This window comes from Sorghum bicolor, chromosome 8 (genome assembly GCF_000003195.3).
Source record: "Sorghum bicolor cultivar BTx623 chromosome 8, Sorghum_bicolor_NCBIv3, whole genome shotgun sequence".
In the NCBI taxonomy this organism is placed as follows: domain Eukaryota; kingdom Viridiplantae; phylum Streptophyta; class Magnoliopsida; order Poales; family Poaceae; genus Sorghum; species Sorghum bicolor.
The window spans coordinates 45,134,382-45,141,894 of record NC_012877.2 but is presented as its reverse complement, the minus strand read 5'-3'; positions in this window follow the sequence as shown (position 1 = coordinate 45,141,894).

The window sequence follows — 7,513 nt, the reverse complement described above, 5'->3', positions numbered from 1 at the left end:
TTTTGTCTTATACAACTCAAGGACATGATAACATAGCATGAATATGCCTACTCGGGTAGGAGTGGACCACCCTGATACTCGATTCTTTTCCCTCATGGTGCAGTTAAGAAAATTTTCCACTGGGTAGCATAGATCACTCCTTTGCGTGCACATAACCATAAGATATCTCAGACGACAGTTATCACTTCATGATAGTTCAAAATGCATCTTCCAGCGATATTAAGATACTACCCCCCTTAAGACGAGGTTGGTTGGGGGACATTAGGGATTAATTCTCCTATCCTTTTTAGATGCTACACATCATAGTCTTTTAAATTCCTTGTACCAAGTCTCTTAATCCAAGGTTACTTTCATCACTAAGTTCCAATTATTGGTACCTTTATCACGGTCAAGTTGTTTCACTCTCCTATTGTATATATGACTTTGTAGACTTTGGTGTCATCTGATCCTCATACACAAATCTTAATCCATGAGTATCAGTAATAACATAAACCTCCATTGGTATTAGCACACTCCAAATGGAATGATATCTTGAAACAAACCAACATACCAAGCACTTGATGTCCTTGTAGATGTTCCAGTCATTAACCACTTCTTCTCTTGTAACTTCTTTATTTAAGCTACCCCCTTAAAAGGGTCAACTAGGGGACACAAGAAAGGTAGCTCGCATGTTTCCCAGCCAATTTAACTAACATTGAGAACTTCTGACATCCCGAGGCACTTATGTGTAAGAGAAGAACAAATATCCTGAAACTTTCTCATGATATGAAAAACACCAGCGTAGTAAAATAGACATAACTCTTATTCTGTGAATCCAATAGAGTTGTAGATTATACCGTTAGAAAACTTATGAAATTCCCTACAACTTTCATGTAGAATACCTCCTTAGATTCTGTCTTCAAACTTAGATAAAATAGCCAAACATATTATCCATCCTGATAATATCTCAGCAAAGGTGAAGTAACTTCCAGAAGTTATATCTCGAGCTACTTAACTCATCTGGAAATGATCCATACATTTTAGAAAAGATTAGGAAATCCACTACAACTTTTGTATACCACGTTTTCCCAGATTCTGTCTTTAACTTGGCCGAAAATAGGAAATGCCAGATCTGTCCAGATTTTGAAACAGAACAGAAACATTCATGTGTAAATGTCATATCTTAGGTTCTACTTATCCAAATGAGTTCCAGCTTATACTGTTGGAAAGCTTAGAAAATTGTCTACAACTTTTCTATAGAAAACTTTTTCCAAATTCTGTAGCTATATTTGTTTCAAACAGTAAGCAACCAAAACTGATCCAGATTCTTGGCAGCACAGTTGTATCATCTTGTGATTTTTGTAACTTCTAAACGATAATAGCTATGAGGGTGATTCTTGCGGTCCGAGAAAGATCTTGAAGTCTAGTTGTTCCTAGAAAAATTTGATAAACTTTTCACAATCAGATCTTGAGATACACCAGAATCATTGCAGACTGCTCCAGAAAACAGCAAAGGAGAGAAACAGAATATCACCAAACCCAACAACTTATGTCATTAATCCTTATACCTTAGGCCTATAAACTAATGAAATTGTGAAGAAATTCCACAAGATCATTGCAATCATTACAAAGATCCAAATCAAACATAAGCATAATAACAAACCAACTAAGCACACTTCACTCAACTTGCGATATTAACGTTCTCTTCATTAAGGGCAAAGATCCTAAAACTTATGTTTCAAAGATGCAAGAAGGGGTAAGAAAAGGTTCTAATAGCATACTGAATCAAGAAGTGAAGGTGAGAACATGTACTTTTAAAATAAACAACAAGGTGGAGACAAATAGCAAGAATAGGGATATAGTATGGATGAAAATAGCAAAGTTTATAGAGCAAGGATTTTATAAAAATTTCAAAAACCTTAAGACGGCAAATTTCTTACTAGGCTTGCGTCCTACAGTCAACATTGCTCAGATACCACTTTGTAATACCCGATTTTAAGGATAAAACCAGATATACACCATATGTGAGTCTTAGAAGTCAAATCTCACATATAGCTACAAATAAGGGGTAATATCAAAAGACAATGCACAAATATATAACGTACTTAGTATAAAAGAGATAACCTTTAATAGCAAACAGCGGATAGACAACTCCAACTTCGGATATTAACTCCACTCTATAGGATCCAACTGACTGGTTGATCACAAGCCCAAAACTTCTCCTGACGGGTGTGGGGAATAGCAAGAGTGAGTCCACGTCGAACTCCACAAGTATAGCAACTAGATTGTATAGCTCCCACAATCTCATGATCAATGTGACATAAATAATGTAGAACATTAAATAATAAATAATGAACATATATAACACACAAGAATCATCATCGTCGATGCAAGAATCCACAAGGCCGCTCCTGACCGTGAGCTCGGCTAGTATACTAGTTTTAACACTCTGCAGAGGTTGTACATCTTTACCCATGAGTCATGATTTACCCTTTCGCCTGAGGTGATCAGCCTCTTAACCCACTTCCAAGGAAGGTCGGCAGGGATCACTATGAAGCCTTTCAAAAGTTCGTCTAACATGTTAGGGCCGCAAGATTTTCTTCGCGAGCAGATATAGATACCCCCCTTCCGAATGGCACAATGACGCGCAACCTATACACATAGGGACAGGGGCTCGCACTATACCCGTGTCGGTTCAGCCCCTCTGCCCTTTCGGGTAACCTCTAACAAGCTAGAAAAGGTCTCCATACTGAGCTAAAGCCAGAGCCATTATAGCCCTCATTGTTGTACTGTTGTCCCGGTTATCACTTACAGATAAATCATCAAGTGGCTAAAAAGTCATTTTTATCATTTATTACTTAACATTAATCTAGTTACAGGATCATGGTCACAGAATATAAAATCCAAATGCTATACTTGCCTTGATCAAAGCTCTCCTGAGCGTACTACTGGTCTTACTAGTTGTCCAAGGCTCTGATCTTGATCACTGAAGCACTCTTGATTACCATGAATCGTTCACCGTCTAAACTCGATCATCGATCATCAACACACAAACAATCGGAGACAACATACACGAAGCAAACAAAGCTACAATTAGAACAGTACACCAAACATATCAACAACAAGCGAAAAGATTTTAAAGATGTCCTACATGAGCACGTTAATCGGAGCTACGATTCAAAAGAAACGACTACCGAGACTTTTATATTATATTAAAGAAGAAGGCTATATATACTTTATTTATCATTTTAATTGAGCAAAACTGTGTAAGAAGTTATTTGAAGCAGAGTAGGAAAAACATAATTTAATTCAAAAGCTAGACTAAAACTACTCATATTTTGTTTATAAGCAACTAATCATATTAATATTTTATTTATAAAATGCTAAGGTACAAAACTTATTTTTCTATCACAAATCCGATTGCATAAACAGTAATTTATTTAGTAATAAAACATAAACATGTGACATTGAGAAACATTGTTACTAACACATACTTTTCGTCATTATGAATCTAATATAACTTGAATGAGATAAAACAGAGTTAAAACAGAGAAGATATGGTCTAAACAAACTAGTGTATTTTTTTGTATTTCTAGATTTATTTTTCTAAAGAAAAATGGCAATAAAATTCATCTGCGTCATCATGATGTCAGTATGATGTCATCAAGCTAGCCATTGCATTTGGAACCGGCAATGACTGTTGCTAAGCATAATTCACCGACTCTAAGGATCAAAAGGAGATGATGGAGATCTTACCTAAGAGGTGTTCACCAATTTAGAACGACATGAAGCTCGACACTAATAGATCACATAACACGTCGTAGAGGCTTTATTGCAACTGGCTGGAGAATTTGACGAAAGGTCCATAATCCATGGCTGAGCAAAACGAGAACACAGGGACTTAGCGTAGGCAACGGCGATGTTGAGGTCAGACGTTGGAGAAATAAATTTACTACCTTAGGAATTCCCAAACTAGGGGCTTCCCATATGATAGTTTTTTAGTGTGCTTTGTCTAAGGGTTGGTACATATATATATATATATATATATATAGAGAGAAAAACTCTTCACATCTAGATCAACTAGCAATATGGTACTAATTGATGATACATCTTCCACCTTTACTAATAGGCCTAAATAAAATTAAAGCCCATTAGTAAATAAAGACAAAGGCCTTTGATAGTTGGTGGAAAATAAGAGATTTATTATTTTCGAAATTAATTATTTTCATGGATAAAATAATTCTAGAAAAGTCTAGAATTAGTAGTTAAGCCACGAAAAATACTCCGAAAGTTTCGAAAATTTGGGAAAAATTCTCAGAGATATTATAGAACATGAGGAATCCAAATAAAGTATTTGGAGCTCATGATAAGATTGTTTGGAGCATCTAAAAATTAGATCATGCTCACAGAAAAGTGAGAACAGAAGCTGAAAAAATTTCTGAAAAGTTTATAGAGATTGCTTGATGGACGAGGAACTAAAAGAAATGCTTTGAGTGACAAAGAAAATATTTTAGGAAGCTCCTAATAAAAACTTGAGCTTAGAAACAAAGAATTTAGTTGTAGATAAAGATAAAGATATACTGACCAAGGAAGATCGTTCTACTAAACGCAATTTTAAAAAAAACTTTGCTTAGTCTCAACACACAAAGGAGCAACAAACATCACATCAAAACATATGCACCAGCATGTATGCATAATAATATTGCTAAGCCTTATGATAAATTTTAATTTAAAAAAATATTATTTTTCCTATATTTTCATGAGCACAAAAATATAAAATTAAATAATTTTATCTATATTTCAAAAGTAGTAAATTTTAGGGTGTTACATAAATATTGAATGTTAAACCACTTGGAGAACCCCACATCACTAGAAGAAGTTGCAGATTCTGGTTATGCCTACCGGAGCAACCCCACTATCGGTTTCCCTGCCTATTGGTATGCACGCTGAGTATGGTACATGTGGCAGAACCATCCGAAATAACACACTTTCAGAGGCACTTGTCTTTTTCAGAGGCACTTGTCTTTCACTAGACACTAACACTACTGCATAACTTTTTACGGAGGCGGACATAAAGCCTTTATAGAGGTGGTTTTTGCAACCATCTCGGATCAAAGGTCATGGTTAATCGTGTCCTTAACTGAGGCGGTTGACCTGCCTGCCTCAGTTAATGAGTTAAAAAAAACTAGAGCCCACCAGTGAGCCCATTTTAAGCCCACCGACGAGCCTGTTTCCAGCCCTACCGCTAGCCACCTTGGCTCGGGGTCACACCACCAGAGAGAAGGGCGCCTTCGCAGAGGGGAGAGGCCAAGTCTCTGCGCCTCCGGGCCATCGCGCCTGTGGGGAGGGGAGGGGGCACCGCCATACAAGTGGGAGGAGGGATGGGAGGGGCACCGCCTGTAGGAGATGGGGCGGCGAGATAGGGAGGGATGGGAGGGGAGGAGATCAGGAGGGGGCAATGTAGAGGGGCGTCGGACTGGCGGGAGTAACTGAGAGATGGGTGGGAGAAGGAAACCCTAGCTCAATTTATATATGATGACTGATATTGGGCTGAGATGGGCTGTCATATGGGCCACTATTTTAGGAGATGAGCCTTATAATATGCCTGCCTTAGTTAATAGATTTACCGAGGCGGTTGCGCTATAATGCCCACCAGTTAATTTTTTTTGTAGTAGTGTAAGTATCTCAAAAGTGAGCTACATGAAACAGTTCCGTCGACCACACCCAGCAGGAGAACTCGAAACAATTCACGTTTACATCCAGAATATAATAATGAGTAGAGTTTACAATACTTAGTCCATTTCATACCACATAAAGTTTAGGAAATCATTTATTATAATATCAGAGTTCAGAGTTGTTGACACCGTTTTTGGGCACGTACCCAGAGACCAGCAGAGTATAGATCCGCAGGTGGAGCAAGAGTAACTTGCTTGCAGAAGAGTGCCGATGAGGATGGATGCCGATGAAGAGAAGATTGAATATGACTAGATCCAAAGGTCGTGACGTGTTCTTGCCGATGATCAATATTGGTGTTTGCCGATGGCCATAACAGGAAGACTGCCGATGACTCTGAAGGAAAGCGTGGAGGTTGCCGATTGATCTGTGGCGGTGTCCTGGTCGGTTACAAGGGGGTGGTTTTATGTTTTCCTTAGTTGTTTAAATTCGTTTTGTATACGGATTCTATTTAATTTAGAATTTGAGTCCTAGTCGTGTCTGATTGTAGCTCTTTGAGCAGGGTATAAATGTAGACCCTAGGGCTTTGTAATCTGGGAATCGATCAATCAATCAAACACCAGTTTTTACTCATATTCCAGCATCTACTATTTCGACGACTTCGTCATACTTTTTCCTTTTCACTATGAGTTCTTAGGAATTCGTCGACTTAAGCTCGGCGTGTTCTCAAGTTCCACGTGAATACCTCTTGGCCGTGGCATCCGGGCGCATCGCTGTTGTCGGGACCAAAGTATTCGAGTTACCTCCTTTGCCGATAGTAGGATCAAATCGGCTGGCACGCCTTAACGTTTAAATCGGGTATTAGCCCTTTGTGTTTGCAGATCTAGCTTTTGCATCAACACATCTTTTGGCACGCCCAGTGGGACTAATTCAAGATCAAGATCAACATGTCGACTTCTGAGTTTGATCAGGAGAACGTCATCCCCGTGACGGAAGCCAGTCTCAAGGATGAGCAGAAGCAAGCTATTGCTAAAGCCATGGAGGATTACAAGCAGCAATGCCTGAGGTCCTTCAGCATGAACAGGAGCGGCGAGGTGATCCAGAAGGATGCACTGCCGGCACCTCGGCAGGTTACTTTTGAAGCCAATCCTGGTAAACTTCAAGAGATGGTTGATAGTGCTATCAACCGTGCTTTGATCAACCAAGCTGGTGTTCTGTCCAATACAGTTTTCAACGCCGTGGCTAGAACTTTCAAAGAAGGACAATTACCACCAGATTATGTGGGCCCCTCTCATCATCAACCAGGATCACCGATGGTTACAGCTCCATCGGCTGCTGCAGCCGTTGCGGGAACACAAATTACCATTCCTCCAAGTACATTGGGAGTCACTAATGCACAATCTACGCCAATGACAACTAATCCACCGAGTTCGGATGAGCAGATCAAACTCGCCACAGATCTACTAGCATCGGCAATGTCAGGACCAGTTCCTCCTCCCAACTGGTGGGGTTATGGTATGCCCCCGGAATACTTGAAGACACCTGGCACATCTCAGCCAACCGATATGAGAGGCAAGGCTCCTATGGCATCGGCACCTCCAAATATGCCGATGAACCAGAGTCCCCAGTATACTACTACTACTACTGCGAGACCTTACACTGGGAATTCTCAAGCTCCAACGTTCTAGATGCCTAATGCATCGGCAGATTCAATGCTGATGCAGCAAAGGTTTGTGACTCAGCCAGGGCATGTCAATTCAATGATCATGCCCAATTACCAGTCATCTGCCGATGAACGCTAATAATGGATGGCTTGGGCAGCAAGACTTTCCGCAAACACCCCAACCGAATCATCAGGCTA